Raw genomic sequence first — 21785 nt, 5'->3', positions numbered from 1 at the left:
AATAGATAGACATACTGATGCATGCTACAACATGGATAAACATTGAAAATATGATGTTGAGTTAATGCAGCCACCATTGACTCAAGTGAGGATAATGAGACAGCATCTAAGGAGAGATTCAATCTTGTTGGACTTGATGATTCATTCCCAGATAAACCCCAGGGACACATGATGCAAACTGTAACTGCTGCTGCTGCTGCTATGTTGCTTCAGTGGTGTCTGGTTCTGTGTGACCCTATGGGCAGCACCCTACCAGGCTCCTCTGTCCATGGGATTCTCTAGGCAAGAATACTGGAGTGGGTTGCCATTTAATTCTCTGAAATTGTAACTATGCAAACTATAAATTATTAATGGTTAATAGCACCTCCATCAAATAGTCAAAGCATAAACTGTTGTTTTTTGTTTTGTTTTGTTTTAGCATAAAGTGTTAAATCTGTAGGAAGTATAAGAGCAGTACTAAACTAGTTCAACAAAGATAGTGCTGGTCCTCAAGCATTTTTTCTATCAAGACATATAGGACAAATGGCATTCACAATCTACATGCTCCAGTGAGTATCCACAGTTCTGAATATGGTGACAATTTCTCTGTCACTCCACCTTCTAGTACAAAGAATGTTCAAATTACTGCACAAATGCACTCATTTCACACAATAGCAAAGTAATGCTCAAAATTCTCCAAGCTAGGCTTCAACAGTATGTGAACTGAGAACTTGCAGATGCTCAAGCTGGATTTAGAAAAGGCAGAGGAACCAGAGACCAAATTGCCAACACCCTATGGGTCATAGAATAAGCAAGGGAATTCCAGAAAAACAGCTACTTCTGCTTCGCTGACTATGCTAAAGCCTTTGACTGTGTGGATCACAACAAACTGGAAAACTCTTAAAGAGATGGGAACACCAGCCCACTTTACCTGCTTCCTGAGAAACTTGTATGCAGGTCAAGAAGCAACAGTTAGAACTGGACATGGAACAATGGACTGCTTCCAGATTGGGAAAGGAGTATGTCAAGGCTGTATACTGTCACTCTGCTTATTTAACTAATATGCAGAGTACATATTGTGAAATGCAGGGCTGGATAAAGCACAAGTTAGAATCAGGATTGCCGGGAAAAATATCAATAACCTCACATATGCAGATGACACCACCCTTATGTCAGATAGCAAAGAGGAACTGAGGAGCCTCTTGATGAAAGTGAAAGAGAAGAGTGAAAAAAGCTGGCTTAAAACTCAACATTAAAAAAAACAAAGATCAAGGCATCCAGTTCCAGCACTTCATGGCAAATAGATGGGGAAACAATGAAGACAGTGACAGAATTTATTTTCTTGGGCACCAAAATCACTGCAGATGGTGACTGCAGCCAGAAAGTTAAAAGATGTTTGTTCCTTGGAAGCAAAGTTATGATAAACCTAGACAGCATATTAAAAAGCAGGGACATTACTTTGCCAACAAAAGTCCATCTAGTCAAAGCTATGATTTTTCCAGTAGTCATGTATGGATGTGAGAGTTGGACCATAAAGAAAGCTGAGTGCTGAAGAATTGATGCTTTTGAACTAAGGTACTGTGAAAGATTCTTGAAAGTCCCTTAGACTGCAAGGAGATCAAACCAGTCAGTTCTAAAGGAAATCAATCCTAAATGTTCATTGGAAGGACTGATGCTGAAGCTGGAGCTCCAATACTTTGACCACATCATGTGAAGAACTGACTCATTCATTGGAAAAGACACTGATGCTGAAAAAGATCGAAGGCAGAAGGATAAAGGAACAACAGAAAAAAGATCATTGGATGCCATTACCAACTCAATGGACATGAGTTTGAGCAAGCTCCAGGAGATGGTGAAGGACAGGCAAGCCTGGCCTGCTGCAGTCCATGGGGTCGAAAAGAGTTGGACACAACTGAGTGACTGAATAACCACCTCTCTAACCTCCTCTCTAACCTCAGAAGTGGACATCCAAATTAAATCTAGACAATCATAATATGCCATGTCTGTATCCAAAGGGCTCGGCACAGGTATAACCTCATATCTGTTATAAGAGGTATAACTTCTATGCCAGGCCAACTGGCTTTCTTCCTTGAGAATGTTTTTGTTGCTGTTCTTGTTGTTCTTATTTGTTCTTATTTGGCTGCACCAGGAAGATGGCTTCCCAGGTGGCGCTAGTGGTAAAGAACCCTCCTGCCAATGCAGGAGATGTAACAGACTCGACTTTAAGCCCTGGGTCAGGAAGATCCCCTGGAGTACGACATGGCAATCCACTCCAGTATTCTTGCCTGGAGAATCCCATAGACAGAGAAGTCTGGTTTGCTATGGTTCATATGGTTGCAAAAAGTCAGACACAATTGAAGCAACTTCACATGCATGCATGCACAGAAAAGGAAAAACTTCACTTTCTTTTCTGATGAAGGAGTTATAAGGGTATGATCCATAACTGCTGGTGGTCATGTTTACCATTTAAACAGAGGAGCTGGAAAGTACAAACAGATACCCAAAGGTCATACAATCAACAACAATTTATTAAACACCTACTGTGTGTCAAGACTGAATCAGGAGCCAAAGACACATAAGTGAACAGGATGAGTGGTGTAAAGGAGAGTTTCGGTGGCATGAAGTCTCTGGGGCTCCTGAGACTAATAGGATCCCTCCTTGGACGGTGGGACCATCCAAGGTCACCCTGGAGCTTCAGCTTCAGCATCAGTCCTTCCAATGAACAGCTGGAGCAGAAGCTGTCACTTTCCAACTTGAGTCCTCTGACTCTTCTCCAGGACTAAAGAGCTCACTGCTTATCTGCAACTCTCTGTTGAAGGGCCTTTTTTCAGCTGTGGGAGTGCAGTGAGGTCATATGCAAGATGAGGAAAAACCCCTGGATTCCAACCTCAATCAGTGATGGATGGGGAGTGGGTAGATAAATGCCCCAGTGACCTTGCCTGTCAGTTGGAATAATTTTGTCTCCCGGGGTGATCAAGCAGGAAGGAGTCCAGTTGTCTGAGCATTAACTCACTTGTAACACACTTTTATCGGCTATCTTCCCTTCTCTGTCTCACTTCTCCACTCCCTCCAAGTGTTTTTCTGGGATCACTCCCAAAATAAACTACTTCCACTCAGACCCTTGTCTCAGGGTCTGTTTCTGGGGAACCCAAACTAAGACACCTACAAGAACCATCCTTCCAATTATTGAAAAAATATATTCACTCCTTTGCACCCATAACAATCCTAACTAATACTATGAATGCTTACTGTCCAATACAGTAAGGAGGATTGTGAAGACTTCAGATGCATCTGGCCCAAACTGAGGTGTGCTGTATGTATAAAATACATTATGCACTTCAAAGAGAGAAGAAAACCCTTTTCGTCTTACTAATGATTTTTTATACTGATTACATGTTGAAACAATATTACTTTTGACATTACTTTTGGACATAAAAATATCTTACTAATATTACTTTCACTTGTTCATTTTAGATTTTAACATGACTACTACAAATTCTAAAACTACAGATGTTGGGAATTTCCTGGCAGTACAGTAGTTAGGACTCCACACTCTCATTGCCAAGGGCCTGGATTCAATCCCTGGTCAGGGAAATAAGATCCCACAAGCCAAGCAGCATGGCCAAAAAATAGACAGATAGATAAATAAGTAAAATAAAGTAAAATAAAATTACAGATGTGGTACATTTTATTTCTACGGACACAAGATAGGTGGTGACTTTAGATAAGAGGCTAGTGGGAAAGTGCAGCTGGCTTCTGGCCCAAAGATGGTAGTTTTGGTCAGAAAGCCTGAGGTGCCACCTCTTCAAATGAGCTGGTCTGCAAAGTGAAAATGTGAGTGTTAGTCACTCATTTGTGTTCAACTCTTTGCAACCCCTAACCCCACCAGACTCCTCTATCCATGGAATTCTGGTCTATAAGGGTACATTTAACTCCATATCACGTGTCCACACAAAGTTCAGAATCAAAGTTTGTAGTATAACTTGTTTGTATCCCAAGATTCATTCTCCCCAAATTGAGAACAAATTCTAGGCCAAAAGTTTCCAGCCTTTTCACTAACCCGTGTGTATGTGGACATCATTTACCATTTTTTCAACAGCCAGAAGACTTAAGTCTTTACTATTAATCAGAACAGCCAGGCAGAATATTTCTAGCACACATCTGTGTGTCCTATAAGATAACAACCTCTCTCTGTTATCCTCAAACCACTTTTCTTATTTCAAATTTAGAATTTTATCTAACAATTGACTATCAAGCATTGCCATCCATCTCTGCCTATTGGTAAACATGTTCAGTTTCCATAAAACAACCATCTCTGTGTTGTAATGGTTCTTCTTTGTAGATCCATTTGGGTGTTTTATTACATTTTCCTGCATTCTTTAAAACAAACAAATAGAAAACACAATATGCTAATTTTAACAATGATGCGCTAATGTAAATATGGGGAGAACAGGAAGTGGAAGAAAGGAGGTGCCTCTTCATCTGGTGAATGCATAATGAAAGTAAGCTGGTTCATTATATGTTAAATTTTGAAAGAAGAAGAATCAATTTTTTAAAATCTATGAAATTCCTATATGTACTTAGTCACTCAGTTGTATCTGATTCTTTGTGACCCCACTGACTGTAGCCTGCCAGGCTCCTCTGTCCATGGGGATTCTCCAGGCAAGAATAATGGAATGGGTTGCCATGCCCTCCTCCAGGGGATCTACCCAACCCAAGGATTGAACCCAGGTCTCCCACAGGGCACACAGATTATTTACTGTCTGTGCTACCAGGGAAGTCTAAAATATCTATAGTGGCCCTACTCATAATTAACCAAACTTGGAAGTAACCAAGATACCCTTCAGTAGGTGAATAGATAAATGAACTGATTTATACAGGCAATGGAGCATTACTCAGCACTAAAGAGAATTGAGCTACCACGTCATGAAATGACATAGAGGAAACTTAATGCTTACTACTAAGTTAAAGAAGTCAGTCTGAAAAGGCTACATAATATATAATGTAACTATATGACAAAAAGACAAAACTATGAAGACTGTAAAAAGTTCTATGGTTGCCAGAGGGTGGATGTGGGGGTAAAGGATGAATAGGTGGAACATGGAGCATAGAGGCTTTATAGGATAATGAAAATACTCTATATGATACCATTGTTAGGTAGTTAGAATAGGAAAAAGGAGTCCAAAATAGTGGTGCCTAAAAGACAAAGAAAGGAAAAAGCCTGCACAAATAGAACAAAGCAAGGTCCAAGAACCTCTGCTGCTGCTGCTGCTAAGTCGCTTCAGTCGTGTCCGACTCTGTGCGACCCCCATAGATGGCAGCCCACCAGGCTCCCCCGTCCCTGGGATTCTCCAGGCAAGAACACTGGAGTGGGTTGCCATTTCCTTCTCCAATGCATGAAAGTGAAAAGTGAAAGTGAAGTCACTCAGTTGTGTCTGACTCTTCGCGACCCCATGGACTGCAGCCCACCAAACCCCTCCACCCATGGGATTTTCCAGGCAAGAGTACTGGAGTGGATTGCCATTGCCTTCTCTGATCCCAAAGTTAGCTAGAAGTCAATTATTTAAAAAGGTTTGTTTATAAATATCAAAAGGGTTTATAACAGTCAGGTAGGATCACATAAGTCACTGTGAAAAAATACTTATTCACTTAGCCAAAGTGAACAAAAGATTTCAAAGATAAATCTAGAACAGATCACTTAAGAGGTAAAGAAACTTAAAATCCATTAGCAAAGGCAGTTCAGCATCTCAAGAAAACTTGTACTAGGCATAAAACTCTTTTCGGGGGGTCCACTTTCCATAAAACCTCCCTATCCCATTCTGTACCCATTCTTTTGTTCTCCCATCCTGAAACTGCCACTGTAAGTCAGAACTACTTCGTTTTCCTTCATCAAATGCGATTTCATTCCTCATACCTTCTTTAACAACAAGTTGTACATTTTCCTTAAGCAACCAAGAACTGACTTTTATATTGGCATTCTGTAGATTGGTGAACATACGTATCAGTGATAATATCTAAAAAAAAAAAAATTGCTTTCTTACACTGAACATCTCGGGTGAAGCAAACTCCTGGCTTGCCCAATTTACATAGGGCAGGCTCGGGGGAGGGGGGCGTGGGGAGGAGAAAAAAAAAGTATAAGGAGAGGAGCCAAAATTGAGCCCCTTGCTTCTCTGATCTTCTCTTTGTGTCTTTTGGGTCAGCCTGCCCTCACCCTTTGAGGATGTATTTTCCTTTGATTGCCAAATAAAACTGAGCTGTAACACCCTTTGCTTCAAGGTTTTGTTTTGGTGAGACAGAACTGAGGAAATTACAAACTCCCCCAACATATATGGTGATATTTCTTGGATTTAACCTGGCTGAAACAACCTTGGCTCGGCCCAGAGGCCAAGCACAGCAGAAGCCCAATTTCGGGAAAGCTCCCGTGGTGGAAGATGAATGTGAAGAAAACCCAGCACAGTGGCAGTGACAAGAAGCCAAGCATGCTGGAAACCGGGACAGCAAAAACAAATTCGTCAGAAAGCTCACATGGCTCAGTATCAGATTCCAGGAGACCTCCAGTTGGGGTAGGACATCCTTGCCCCTATGGCAAGAAGGACATATGGCTAATAAAATCTCAATTTCTTTACAATCTCTCATTTCTTGTTTCCTCAAACCCCCTGTGAACAGGCAAGTGGCAGTGGGTGCAATCAAGGGACTCTGGAGAGGCTACTCCCCAGTGTGTCCCAAAGGTTCCACTATCCTCTGCACTCTAGTAGCTGTTGTCCAAGCGGGTGGGGGTTCTTCTGTCCTTAATCTTATTTGTGCCAAGGATCAGGCCAATGAAAACTGTGAGCACAGGTCAGGTATTTAGCAAATTTTCTGGCAGGTTATGAAAGGGATTCCTCAGCACATTTTTCCCACTGCTTTTTCCACCCTCCCTTCAGGGAGGGATGTCTCTCTATCTGTGCCACTGCTTACAAAGTATCAGGCAGGTCATCTTCTTTCCATTTCTGAAAGTTGTGCTTGAAACTGTTTATCTAAGATTGGTACTCAAACCCACGTGGCAGAGACTCTGCTATGCTTATTCACTCAGTTGTATCTGACTGCAACTTGAGCCCAATCAAAATCCATGGTGCCTGGTTTTAGGCTAATGAAGCTCAGGCTCTTGATGTCTCATTGCAAAAAAAAAAAATCAGTGAGAGATACAGCAATGGATAAGAGGTGGATTTGTTGGGATTTAGAGAGAAGCACACTGCAAGAGTGTGGGCCATCATAGAGCAGAGTGCAGTGGCCATGGAATGTGGTGTGGTTAGTTTTCCCAAGCTGGGTGATTGCATAGGCTAAGGAGTGGGAGGATCATTCCAACAATCGGGGAACCACCCACTCCTCAGTCTTTTGACAGTGTCTTGGAACTGTCCTGGCATCTGTGGATGTCATTTAGCTTGCAGATTAAGGATCAAGGTTTAGCTGAATTTACTTGTAATCTTGGACCCATTTGATTTTGATTGGCTTATGTTATGTCCTTGGGCTATGTCATTCTTTCAAAGTCCACTCTTGGGCTATGCCCCCTTCCCTCCTGTTTCATGCTCTTTTCCTGAGCCCTGTCTGGGCCCACAATGTTGCTTCTACAATCTTCTGGAGGGACAATCAGGAAATAGCTGGCCCTTGGGAGGGAAATACTATATAATAGCCAATCCCTCTAGATATTCAGGCCTTCATCTTCCATGTTTCCTACAACATGTGCAATATCAGCATTTCTCAGTGAACCTGCTAGAGTGGGTAATAGGCACACAATGGCTGCCAGAAGTCCATCTGTTGGCATCCCTTCAAGGGCAATTGGGCTTCTAGGGATAGTGTTTGCCACTTTGGGAGTTAGCCCTGCAGGCCCTTTGGGCCTAAACCCTGACCACCCTTCTCCTAAAGTTACAAACATACCCCCATACCAAATCTCCACTCCACTTTTATGGAATATCTGGTCCATTGCCTCTTATCAATTTGTTCTTAAGCCACTTACTAACTCCTACAACCAGGATCCTGACCCCTGGTAGGCAACATTGCTCCACCTCGCTTATTATTAAAATATTCTTAATACCCCTAATAGGACCAGATAACCCACTCCCTTGTCATTACTGCTACTATTACCTAGAGTGTATCTGTGACAATGAAATGTTTATCATTGGAAGCACTCTAAGCTGCTCTTATTGAGAACTAGGGGAGGAAATCAGTGACTTACATTCCTTCAGAGCAATAAGAGGATAAGACTTATGGCTGTTTCACCAGGTTCCCAGTCTCAGGGCACAGGCTTGGATTACTTTACATCATGGTATCTTTTCCCATCTATGGTGGACAAACCAGCAATGAGTTAAGATTACAACCCCTTAATCCTACCCAGCACCGGTCATGCTGGAGACCTTGTGGACACCCAATTTCAGTCCGGGGGTCCCAGAAGGTCGACCTGCCTTGACTTGCCTAGGGATCTGACCCCTGGGAAGTTGTCACACCTCAACCTGCTTGGGGATCTGCTAATCCAGGGGTTCCAGGAGGTCAACATGCCTTGACATGCCCAGGGACCCAATTCTCAAGAGGCTGACCTGCCTCAACCTGACCATGGATTCAATCTCCAGAAGGCTATCATGCCTCAGCTTGCCTGGGGATCTGCACCCTGACCTGGGGATGCCTGGCTCTCATGTCAACAGTACTGGGTAGGATAAGCTTCAGAAAGACTCACCCCAAGGTAAGTGCACCCATAAAATAGAAGGCGGCCTATTAGTTAGTTAGTTTGTTTGCTTTTTCTTTTCCTCCCTGTCATCACTGTATTTTAGATGGGAAATAACCAACCCACTTCCCAACAGACACCCTTGAGATGCATCCTTGATAACTGGAAGCTGTTGGATCCTCTAACTCTAAGGAGAAGTCACTTAAAATTCTTTTGTGCCACTGTGTGGCCATGGTATCCTCTGGAGGACAAAGAAAACTGGCCTGAGGATGGGAGTTTAAATTAAAATACCATCCTGGAGCTAGACTTATTCTGCAAAAGACAAGGGAAGTGGACAGAGATCCCCTATGTCCAAATTTTCTTCTGACTAAGAGATATGAAGGAACTCTGTCTTAAGTATGGGGTTCTTGTATGCCCTAAAAGTGAGCCTACTAGGCAAATGGTGTTAGGCACAGACAACCAAGAGAAGGAAGCCCCCTGTGAAGGCTCACCTCCCATGGCTCCCAAGTTGCCTGGTGCTCCTTCCTTGTGCCCCCAAATGTGCCCTCATATCCAGGAGCACCCCCTCCACAAAAACCAACTCAGGTATCCTTAGTTGAAACTGGAGGAGAATTCGGATCAACCTGGGTCCATAAGCCCTTCTTCCTCTTAGAACTAAGACAGATCAAACAAGACCTGGGAAGCTATACAGATGACCCAGGCAAATATATAGCTACATTAACAAGACATTACCTTGGCCTTTGACTTGACATGGAAGAACATTATGGTCATATTTAGTCAAACTTTATCTGATCCTGAGTATGCTAGGGTCTTAAAGGAAGCCCAAAGTTATGGTACAGGGCTTCACATGTCAAGTGATAAATACCCAGTGGGGGGAATTTCAGTCCCCTCCTCAGATCCTAACTGGGATTATAATGATCCTGAACATATCTGGGAAAGGGATCCTTTTCTGATCTGTGTAAAGGCAGGACTAAAAGCAGCCCAGCAAAAAGTAATCAGCTATGCCTGGGTCTCAGCAATAACTCAGGAGCCCAATGAAAACCCCATTGCCTTTCTGGAAAGGCTAAAAGAGGCCCTCCAAAAGTTTACCAATATGGACTTAGACTCTTACGAGGTACAAGTGATTTCAAAGGACAAATTCCTGTCCCAGTGTACATCAGACATCAGGATAAACTTACAACAGCTATAGCAACAGGACCCTGCTACCTCTTTAGATGAGATGGTCCAGACAGACACCAACACCTTTTATAACAGATAATAGGAAAGGGAGGCCAAGGTCCAGGAATGGGAGAAAAGGAAAAATACAAGGCATCCCCAGATGCTGACCACCCTCCAGGGAAGCCCTATGGCAAACCCCAAGTCCTTAAAGGACAAGGCATGAGGCAAATGCCTAATCTGTAGACAGGCAGGACACTGGGCCAAAGAGTGTCCAAACCCTGGCAAGTCTCCTAAAATGGCTTGCTACAAATGACATCAATTGGGACATTGGGCAGCACTCTGCCCTGGGGACCCAAGAGCCTCAAGGTCAAGCACCAAGCCTTCCCTCAGGATGGTTCAACAGGCCTAAAGTGGCCCATTCCAGCCAGCCCACCTGTCACAGATAACCATCATGAGGCTGGAGCCAGGGGTGCTACTGGATGTGGCAGATAGGTCCGAGAATTTCTTGGTTGACACGGGGGCTACTTACTCTGTCTTGACCTCCCACTCCGGAGGCTTCTCCTCCCAAACCTGTACCATTTTGGGTGCTACAGGAAAAACAATTACAAAAAGATTCACCCAAACACTTCTTTGTTTCTGGGATGGACAAATATTTTCCCACAAGTTTCAGGTGGACCTTGAGTGTCCTACTCTCTTATTGGGAAGAGATCTCTCCCTGCCTTCAAAATCTTGCAGCTATTGAAGTCCTGATAGAAGATGCTTTAAAACTCTCTCTTGGGGGCAAATTAACTATTTTTACCAGCCACCAAGCAAGACAACTTCTGAATGGGAGAGGCCATTTATGGATGTCTGTTCAAAGGATTCTCAGATATCAAGTAGTGCTAATGGAAAATCCAGGCCTGACTACATCACCTTTTGAGGTTCTTAACCCAGCTACCTTCTTGCCTACCCCGGAGGGCTCTCTCCCCTTTCACTCTTGCCTAGACACCTTAGACCACTGGACAAAACCCCAAGAGGGGTTGTCAAAAGATACCCTGACTAATCATGAGGAAATCTGGTACACTGATGGAAGCAACTTTGTCTTGGATGGAAAAAGAAGAGTTGGACATACAGTAGTCTCCAATTTCGAGACCATAGAGGCTAAATCTTTGACACCAGGTACTTCAGCCCAATTAGCTGAGATCATAGCCCTGACTTGAGCTTTAGAGCTGGGAAAAGGGAAAAGAGTAGCCGTTTACACTGACTCCAAGTATGCCTTTCTGGTGCTACATGCACATGCTGCTACTTGGAAAGAAAGAGGCCACTTGACCACCTAAGGGTCCCCAATCAGATATGGTGATCAAATCCTTAGGCTCTTGGAAGCAGTTCATCTTCCTGCTGAGGCTTCAGTCTCCATTGTAAAGGACATCAAAAAGGGAGCACAGAAGTGGCAAGAGGGAATCAAGCAGCTGATCAGGCAGCTAAGAGAGCAGAATTACAGAACAATGACCTAATAGAGGTTGCCACCCTAGTTCTGCAGATCAATTTGCCAGAAACTCCTTCATATACTGAAGGTGAGACTCTTAAGGCTAAGAGTCAGGACTTTCAAGAAGATCATATAGTTCCAAATGGAGGGACTCCTTTTACTGCCTGGGAGCCTCCAATGGAAGTTGGTTAACTCCTTACCTGCCACTGCTCATTTAGGGGAATAGACCCTCCAAAACTTACTAGAAAGTTCCATCAGAGGAACAGGCCTTCAAATGACTATAAGGCAAGTGGTCTCCTCTTGTCCCACTTGCCAGTTAAACAACCCCCAAGGAGCTTGGAGACCCCAGCTATCCCAACCCATCCGATGACGTAGGATCTACCCAGGAGAAGACTGGCAGATGGACTTCACCCAGATGCTAGTTTCTCAAGGGTATAAATACCTATTAGTCATATATATTCACAGGATGGATTGAAGGCTTTCCCACCTGGACTGAGAAGGCTGAGGAGGTAGTAAAAACAAAAAAAAAAACAAAAAAAAACTGCTCCACAAAATCATTCTGAGATTTGGTCTGCCCAGGTCATTACAAAGTGACAATGGGACATCATTTACTTCTAAGGTCATCCAAGGGGTCTCTGAAACATTGGGCATTACTTATTATCTCCATTGTGCCTGGAGGCCTCAGTCTTCGGGAAAAGTAGAAAGAGCCAACCAATTCTAAACATCAGCAATAGAAAAGATAATCCAGGAGACCTCCCTGGGATGGAAGGAGGCTTTACGAATAGCTCTCCTCTGGACTCGTATTGCCCCTAAGGAACAGGTTTGTCTTAGTCCTTATGAGATGTTATATGGGAGGCTTTTTGTTTATGTCAATGACCTCTTCCAAGATCCAGAGGCTCAGACCCTCCAGTCTTATACCATGGCCATTGGGCAATTCCAACAAGATATACACTTGTGGGTGTGTCAACCAGGACCCAAAAGATTCTAAAGAGCCATCAGTATATGCTCCAGGGACTCAAATCCTAACTAAAGTCTGAAAAGATGGGTCCCCAAAGGCTCAACTCCAGCCCACATGGAAGGGCCCCTACTCTGTACCCCTACTTTCTACCCCCCACAGCAGTCAAGTTACCAGGAGATGACTCCTGGATTCACTGCTCATGAGTCATGCCGTGGAAGAAAAAAGAAGTGGACAATCAATACACCTGTGAGCCCCTGGGAGACCTCAGATACCTATTCAGAACTAAAAATGAGTGTGACTCTAATGAACATCCTCAAAATTAAGTCTCTGTGGATAGGATTTCTCAGGACAGCTCTAAAGGGCCAGCACAGCTTGGCAGGGATTGTACTCAAAAACAGGAGTTATATTCTTGATCCTTGAACAAGGAGGGACTTGAGCCATCTTGAATGAGACTTGTTGTTTTTTTTGGGTAAATACCTCCAGCTAAGTTAAAGAAAGTCTTACAGTCCTCAAGAAAAACATTCAGCTCCTACAGGATCTCAAAGAACAAGCTGGAGAGTCCTCAGGGTGGCTACAATCTCTCTCTGGGGGATCCTTCTCCTGGCGAGGGGAATTTGGAGTTGGCTAATGCCCTACTAATCCCTGTTATCATCATATTGATGCTGCTTATGATTGCTCCATGTATTATCAATTGTCTAACCTGTTTTGCCTCTGCCCAGGTCAACAAGCTACAACATGCAGTGACAGTTCAACAGGGATATATATAAAACTACACCTGACCATGGAAAATATTACTCACCCTTAGATCAGTTTAGTTAGTCATTTCAGTCGCTCAGTCGTGTCTGACTCTTTCCAACACCACTATAAGGACTCTGAGGCTTGAGACCAGCAAGATGGGGAGGCTCAATGTGCCTTACCATCCCAGTTCAGCAGGAAGTAGCCAGAGAGTCCTCAACACCCCAATTCCCAAATAATTGGGCCTCCCATCTCTTGAGGGGAGAATGTTAGGTTGAAAAGGAAAAAGGAGTACAAAATAGCGGTGGCTAAAAGACAAAGAAAGGAAAAAGTCCATGAAATAGAACAAAGGAAGGTCCAAGGACCAGGATGAGAACCTCAGGTGGAAGCAAACAGCCCTCCTGGCTCACCCAATTTACATAGGGCAGGCTCAAGGGGAGGAGGAAAAAACATATAAAAAGAAGAGTCAAAATAGAGCCCCTCACTTCTCTGCTCTACTTTCTCTTCTCTTCATGTCTTTTGGGTTGGCCTGCCCTCAGGCTTTGAGGATGTACTTTCCTTTGCTTGCCAAATAAAACTGAGCTGTAACACTAGTCCACTAATTGCTTCAAATTTTTACTTCAGGGAGACAGAACTGAGGAAATTACAAACTCCCCTGACACCATAATGACAGAAATGTCATTGTACATTTTTCCAAAATTGTAGAACTAACACAAAGTACCAAGAGTGAACCCTAATGTAAACTATGGACTTTGGGTGACATGATGGGTCAATGGAGATTCATCTGTTGCAGTCAGTGTATCTCTGGTGGGGACATTGGTGGTGGGGAGGTTATGGATTGTGAAGGCAAGGAGCATATAAGAAATGTCTGTAATTGACCCATTCAAAAAAAGAAAAGAAAAACAAACAAACAAACAATGAAATACTGGTAAGATATTGATGAAAATTACATATCCAAATGGTGAAATAACACAATAGAGAAAATGGAGAGTTCTTTTAGGTTATAGACCAAGATTCATAGTCCATTAATCCCTTAGAGAATTTCACAGGCTTTCACACCACCTGATACAGATACAGCTTTCTCCAATTCAGTTGGGAAAATTAGAAGGCCAGACTTAGCCTTTCTATAAGTAATTTATAGAACACTACTAAAGTTATCATCATAACCTCCTTTGCATCCCTTGCAAATCACCATTAGCAGGTCCATTTTTAATTGATTAAAATATTTTTTTGTGTTTATTAAAAGTGACTTTCATTTAACTGAAAGAAATAGAATTTAAGGTAATAAATACATTTAAAAATTAACTTGCATTGCATATTATTAATATTTAATCTCTATTTTAGATACTTCTAGACCTATTATACATTCAGGGGTTAAAAAAGCTGAAGCACTCTTCCTGAGCATAAAGAATTTTAAAATCCGTTTTTGATTTTTCATAAGAGACTTACCTTCATTCCTTTTAAATAGTCTATTTTCAACTGCACTCTCAGAGAAGCAGCAGGAATAAAAGTAGAAAATTGCATGTAAATGAAATGTATGTTTCCTACCCTTACAGAACTTACAATTTTTACTACGTGTGCAATTACTAATGACAAATGTTTGGCATCATTATTGGCAGGTAGTATTGTGCCATGTAGTACAATATACTTAGGACCTAGTGAAACATAGATGTAGGGGTTTATGGATTTACTTACACACTTTGAATAGCTATGATTAACTTTTAAAATTTCCATGACAATTTTTAATATATTTTTCATCTCTTCACTTTTCTAAAAATATTTTATTTAAACTGCCTTGTAAAGTAAGCTTTAATAGGCTTCAAAGTAAAGATCTGAGGATCTCTGATAGGAATAATAATGATGACTTTGGGCATATAATTTTATCAACTTAGATGCCTCTGGGTCTCAGTTGTCTTCTGTGAGACTGAAACTGTCCAAAGAATGATAGCTGAAGAAGTGGATATTATCAGAGGACACACTGGTTGGCTAATGGCTTAATGAAGTGAAGTGTTAGTTGCTCAGTTGTGTCCGACTCTTTTCAACCCTATGGACCCACCAGGCTCCTCTGTCCATGGGATTATCCAGGAAAGGATACTGGAGTGGGTTGCCATTTCCTTTTCCAAGGGATCTTCCTGACCCAGGGATTGAACCCAGGTCTCCTTCATTGCAGGCGAATGCTTTACCTCTGAGCTACTGGAATATGAAAAGTGAAAGTTGCTCAGTCGGGTCTGACTAAAGAGTCAACCCCATGGACTATATGCATTTCTTTTAGTCCATCAGTCCATGGAATTCTCTAGGTAAGAATACTGGAATGGTGAGCCTTTCCCTTCTCCAAGGGTTCTTCCTAACCCAGGTTTCCTGCATTGCAGGCAGGTTCTTTACCATCTGAGCCACCAGGGAAGACCATGAGCCACCAGGGTGTTCCTAAACATTTAGTAAATTGCCCTCTTCTTTTAACATGAAATATATCAAGGATGCTAAAAATACCCCAATTTTTAATTTTATTATATATATATAAATCCCAGATATATAAGATAGTTTTTCTACTTATTTAAGAATTTTTGTTAAATAAGCTTTAAGAAAAGAAAAAAGTGAGAGAGAGCAAAAACCAGAAAGAGATAGAAGCCAAAGACTGAGCCCTCAGGCCAACATTCGCAGGTAGAGACTCATCCAAGGAGTCTGAGGTGAGAGAGAGCATACTGTCACAGAGGTGAAGAGTGTGTTTCTAGAAGGCAAAGCTGGAGTCCATGCTTCTGAGTAAGATGAAGACAGAAGAGTAACAATGGGATTTGGCAAAGCAGAAGTTTTGGTGAGTTAATAAAAGCAGTATTTTAAAGAGAGACAGATTGTCATTTGTAGTCTCACTGCTCCTGAAACTAGAAGACATTTTAGGGGTTTCCCGAGGGATGGGGGGTTGTGCACCATCTGGATCCCTAACTATGATCTAATAGGCTGGACCTTTAGAGGAAAAGTCAATAAAACGATGATCTTTTTGAGTAGACTTCAAAACACAAAGGGCCTTTCAAGAATTGGAAAAGCAATTATTTCAGGCCACTGCCCTGTGCCTTTCAGATTTAAGTAAACCTTGACCTTTGAAAAGGAAAGGAAAGGAAAGTGAAGTCACTCAGTTGTGTCCGACTCTTTGCAACTCCGAGGACTGTAGACTATCAGGCTCCTCTGTCCATGCAAGAGTACTGGAGTGGGTTGCCAATTCCCTCTCCAGAGGATCTTCCTGACCCAGAGATTGAACCCGAGTCTCCCGCATTGCAGGCAGACACTTTACTGTCTGAGCCACCAGGGAAGTATGAATGTCAAGCTTGACCTTTACATTCATGAAATAAGGGGAATCGCCCCTGGGGTATTAGCTCAAAGACTGGGTCTCCTCCTTGAAGAGACTGTTTATTTTTCAAAACAATTAGATCAAATAGATTTCAAAACTGGAATCAAGATTGCCGGGAGAAATATCAATAACCTCAGATATGCAGATGACACCACCCTTATGGCAGAAAGTGAAGAAGAACTAGAGACTCTTGATGAAAGTGAAAGAGGAGAGTGAAAAGGTTGGCTTAAAGCTCAACATTCAGAAAACTAAGATCATGGCATCCAGTCCCATCACTTCATGGCAAATAGACGGGGAAACAGTAGAAACAGTGGCAGACTTTATTTTTGGGGGCTCCAAAATCACTGCAGATGGTGACTGCAGCCATGAAATTAAAAGATGCTTACTCCTTGGAAGGAAAGTTATGACCAACCTAGACAGCATATTAAAAAGCAGAGACATTACTTTGCCAACAAAGGTCCATCTAGTCAAGGCTATGGTTTTTCCAGTAGTCATGTATGGATGTGAGAGTTGGACTATAAAGAAAGCTGACCACAGAAGAATTGATGCCTTTGAACTGTGATGTTGGAGAAGATTCTTGAGAGTCCCTTGGACTGCAAGGAGATCCATCCAGTCCATCCTAAAGGAGACCAGTCTTGGGTGTTCATTGGAAGGTCTGAAGTTGAAGCTGAAACTCCAATGCTTTGGCCACCTGATGTGAAGAGTTGACTCATTTGGAAAGACCCTGTTGCTGGGTAAGATTGAGGGCAGGAGGAGAAGGGGACGACAGAGGATGAGATGGTTGGATGGCATCGCATCACCAACTCAATGGACATGAGTTTGGGTGGACTTTGGGAGTTGGTGTTGGACAGGGAGGCCTGGTGTGCTGAGGCTCATGGGGTCGCAAAGAGTCGGACATGACTGAGTGACTAAACTGCACTGAAGGAATGTTCTCCTGGCCTTTGGGCAGTAGCAGCTACTACATCTTTCTAAAGGAGGAGGCAGAAATGTTAATGTTTGGTCAGACAATCTCTATGTGGACCTCACACCTGGTTTAGACTTTAATAAGTTCTAAGGGAACAGAACACCTATCCCCTAAAGGTCAATTCAACTTCAAGTTATTCAGTTCAGTTCAGTTGCTCAGTCATGTCCGACTCTATGCGACCCCATGGACTGCAGCACGCCAGGCCTCCCTGTCCATCACCAACTCCTGGAGCTTACCCAAACTCATGTCCATTGAGTCAGTGATGCCATTCAACCATCTCATCATCTGTTGTCCCCTTCTCCTCCTGACTTCAATCTTTCCCAGCATTAGGGTCTTTTAAAATGAGTCAGTTTGTCACATCAGGTAGCCAAAGTATTGGAGTTTCAGCTTCAGCATCAGTTCAAGCTATACTTTTAGATAACTCAGTGGTTATCATAAACCAAATCCTGCTACACAGCTACCCACAGAAACAGGGCCCCTGGAGCACACCTGTGTATCTAAACCACAGATATGAACTGTTTCAGCAGCGCCAATGCCAAAAGCTCAGCCTATATGTAGCAATACCTAATTGAATATTGGAAACAGAATTTTGGGTGAAGCAAAAAAAAAAAAAAAAAAAGCTTTATAGCTTTGCCAGGTAAAAGGGGGACAGAGTGGACTCCTGCTCCAAAATACTATGAGTCCCAACCCCAGGAGATTTGGGAGGAGTTTTATAGCAACAGTTCAAGGGTGGGATTGCTGATAAGATTACAATGTGTGCAAAGCCTTCATCCTTCTATTCTGTTGTGGTTCACTCAGTCCTATCCTACTCTTTGTGAACCCATGGACTACAGCATGCCTTCCCTGTTCTTCACAAACTCCTGGACCTTGCTCAAACTCAAGTTCATTTAGTCAATGATGCCATCCAACCATCTCATCCTCTGTCATCCCTTTCTCCTACCTTCAATCTTTCCCAGTATCAGGGTCTTTTCTAAAGAGTCACTCTTCACATCAGGTGGCCAAAATATTGGAGCTTCAGCATCAGTCTTTCCAATGAATATTCAGGACTGATTTCCTTTATGATTGACTGATTTAATCTTGCAGTTCAACACCACAGTTCAAAAGCATGAATTCTTCAGTGCTCAGCCTTCTTTATGGTCCATCTCTCACATCCATATATGACTACTGGAAAAACCATAGCTTTGACTAGACGGACCTTTGTTCGTCTCAGGTAATCTTCCTGATGAGCTTCACTGGTTCTTTAATGTAGCATCATGTGGTCAGGAAGTCTGAAGTGCTGAAGTCCACGGGGTCACAAAGAGTTGGACATGACTGAGCAACTGAACAAGGATAACACATGGTCTTTCTCTGGTATGAATAATGCTGACATCTTAAAGAGATCAAAGATATTATTATGCGTATTCCTTGAGACAAGACTAGGATGCTGCTCCAAGGCTGCAGTATTGTTTTCTGACTCTCTGTCCCTTATCTTTGCATCCCTTCCCTTCCCAGATTAGCAACTGTTTGAATCTGCCCTTCATTACTCAGGGAAGGTCATGGAGGCTAGAGGTCTGTTCCCTGCAAGAAACAGGGGACAGAAAGGCTTCTGTGTCCAGGAGCCCCACAAGGTCCTGCTTGGTTTCACCTTGACCTGGAAAGTTAGCCTCTTCTAAACACTGAAGAGAAGTGGTTCACAGACTCAAACAGTTTTATAAGACAATGAAACAGGATGACAGAATACTTAGTAATCAGGCCCAAGTCACAGAGGCACAGAGCCTAACTCCAGGGACTTTCATGTCTAGGATTGAATAGATGGCTGTCACTGGAGCCTTAGAGCTTGCAACAGGGAAGATCTTAAATGTTCACACAGATTTCCAGTATGCATATACATCCTACTCATAGACAGGGTTATTGGAAATAAAGGGATATACTTACTGCAGAGAATAAGCAGGTAAAATATGGATTAAATATATTAAGTCTCCTGGAAGTACGGCAGCTTCCAGAAAAAGTGGCAATGATTCACTGTTGGGGTCAGCTTTATCTGTATCAGGTGATGTATAAGCCTATGAAATTCTCTAAAGGATCAGTGAGACATAGACTCTAAATCTATAACTTCAAAACACTCTCCATTTCCTCTGTTATAACATTTCACCATTTGGATATGTAATCTTCACCAATAACTTACAAGTATTTCACAGTTCTTTTTTTCCTTTTCTTTTTTTTTAGGGGCAAGTACAGAGACTTCCCATATCCCCTTGTCCTCATACTCCATAGCTTCCCCACTCTCAACATCCCTACTAGAGAGACACATTTGCTACACCTGATGAATCTACATTGACACATCATAGTCACCCAAAGTCCATCACTTGTATTAAGGTTCATTCTTGGCGTTGTGCATTCTATGGGTTTGGACTGTGAAATGGAAAATCTCTGGCCATATGAATAAACAAGGATGTGACATGCATCAACCTCCAAATGTGAATGAGGGCTCTCAAAAGGGAACACAATGCCTGAGGTCCAGCAGATGCTTCCATCCCTCCACAGTGACTGCTTAAGAGATGGATTAAGGGGAGAAGAGGTATGTGAGAAATTAAAAAAAAAAAAAACAAAAAACACATGGTTTGGCTCCAGATAGCTGAGGTGCATATGAAAGGAGTGAATTCAGTGAGCCCAGAGGCTTGCATCTTCCCATACATAGAAGAACACTAAATTCCTTAGCTTGATATCTGGTTTTCCTTACTTAACAATAATCTTTGATGTTCAGACTGCCTGCCCGCTTTGTTGCAAATTTGTATGTAGCCTGACTTCCCCTCCTGCCTCCTTAGAGCAGTTTTCTCAGAGTTACTAAGATGCTGTCTCCTGGGCTTGGAGTCCTTAACATTCCCACCAAATAAATTAGCTCTACTTTCAGGTTCTGACTAATTTTTTAGTTGACAGGACAAATGTATAAGGACATTTCAGTCATCATGGTATCATACAGAGTATCTTCATTGTGCTAAAAATTATCTCTGCTCTTCCTATTCATCCCTCACTCCCATCTCCACCCAACCCCACCCTCTGGCAACCACAGATCTTTTCACTGTCTCTATAATTTTGCCTTTTTTGAGAATGTCATATAGTTAGCATGATATAGTATGTAGCTCTTTTTAGGCTGACTTTCACTTAGTCGTAATGAACTAAGTTTCCTTCATGTGGTTTCATGGCTTGGTAGCACATTTCTTTTAGTGCTAAATAATATTCCATTGTCTGGACAGGACAGTTTAAGGGGGACCCTTCCAGGGCCTAAGAGTGGGCTCTTGTCTAACACTCTTGTCCAAGGAGACAGACATGCTGACAAAGCAAGTGAGTTTATTGGGAAGAGGTACCCAAGGGGAGAGTAAGAGAACCCAGGAGAACTTTTCTGCCCCATGGCTCCCAGTCTTGGGGTATATGGTGATGAAATTAGTTTCACAGTTGTCTCTGACCAATTGTTCTGGCTCAGAGTCCTTCCTGATGACACAGCCAAGGTGGATTCCAGCAAGGAGGATTCTGGGAGGTTGGCAGGACATATGAAATAGAGTCTTTGCCTTTCTTTTCACCTTTCTGAGTTCTTCCAGTTGGTGGTGGCTTGTTAGTTCCACACTTCTTACCAAGACCTCCCTCTTAAATAACTAATGCAAGTCGTTACTATGGTTTCTGGCCAGGGCAGACAGTTTGGGTCTGTGTTTTCCCTAAGACATTCACCTACTGGAGGACACCTCGGTTGCTTCTACATTTTAGCATTTATGAATAAACTGCTATAGATATTTTTATAGACTAAAAAATTGTTTCTCTTCCTTCAAAATTAAAAATATAATCAAGAGTTTACTTCCAATTTGCATCCAAACCAGGCTGAAGTCACCTACTTTCTTCTACTTTGTGCTTTCCCCATAATTGTATTAGTTCCATTATTGTTAATATTAGCATATTAATTTTTCCATCCTCTATCTCTTTATTTTAAAGGATGCAAGAAAATGTAAGAAAACACCCAAATGGATCTACAAAGAAGTGTCATTACAGTACAGAGATGGCTGTTCTATGGAAACTGAACAAGCTGACTGGTAGAGATGGATGGCAATGCTTGATAGTTGCTGGGTGAAATTGTAAATTGTAAATAAGGAAAGTGGTTTGAGGGTAGTGAACTGATGATTGTAGTCCTACAGGACACACAGATGAGTGCTAGAAACAGCTTTCCTGGCTGCTTTGATTAAAAAATAAAGACTTCTTTTGGTGGGGCCGCACCATGGGGCATGTGAAATCTTAGTTCCTCAAACAGGGAATGAAGTGCTGAGTCTTAACCATTGGATGACCAGGGAAGTCCCAAGATTTATGAGTAAAGAGTTAATTGAAAAATGATAAACTACACAACATACACATTAGTTGGTAGTAGGGTTGGGAGTTCTTGGTCCAGAATTTGGTCTCAGTTTAGAGAGAGCGAGATATCGGACAAGTTACAAGCAAGTTATAAAACATAGTTTGATTATGAACTTTGCA

The sequence above is a fragment of the Odocoileus virginianus genome, chromosome 8 (assembly GCF_023699985.2).
Source record: "Odocoileus virginianus isolate 20LAN1187 ecotype Illinois chromosome 8, Ovbor_1.2, whole genome shotgun sequence".
Lineage (NCBI taxonomy): Eukaryota > Metazoa > Chordata > Mammalia > Artiodactyla > Cervidae > Odocoileus > Odocoileus virginianus.
This window is presented reverse-complemented; position numbering follows the sequence as displayed.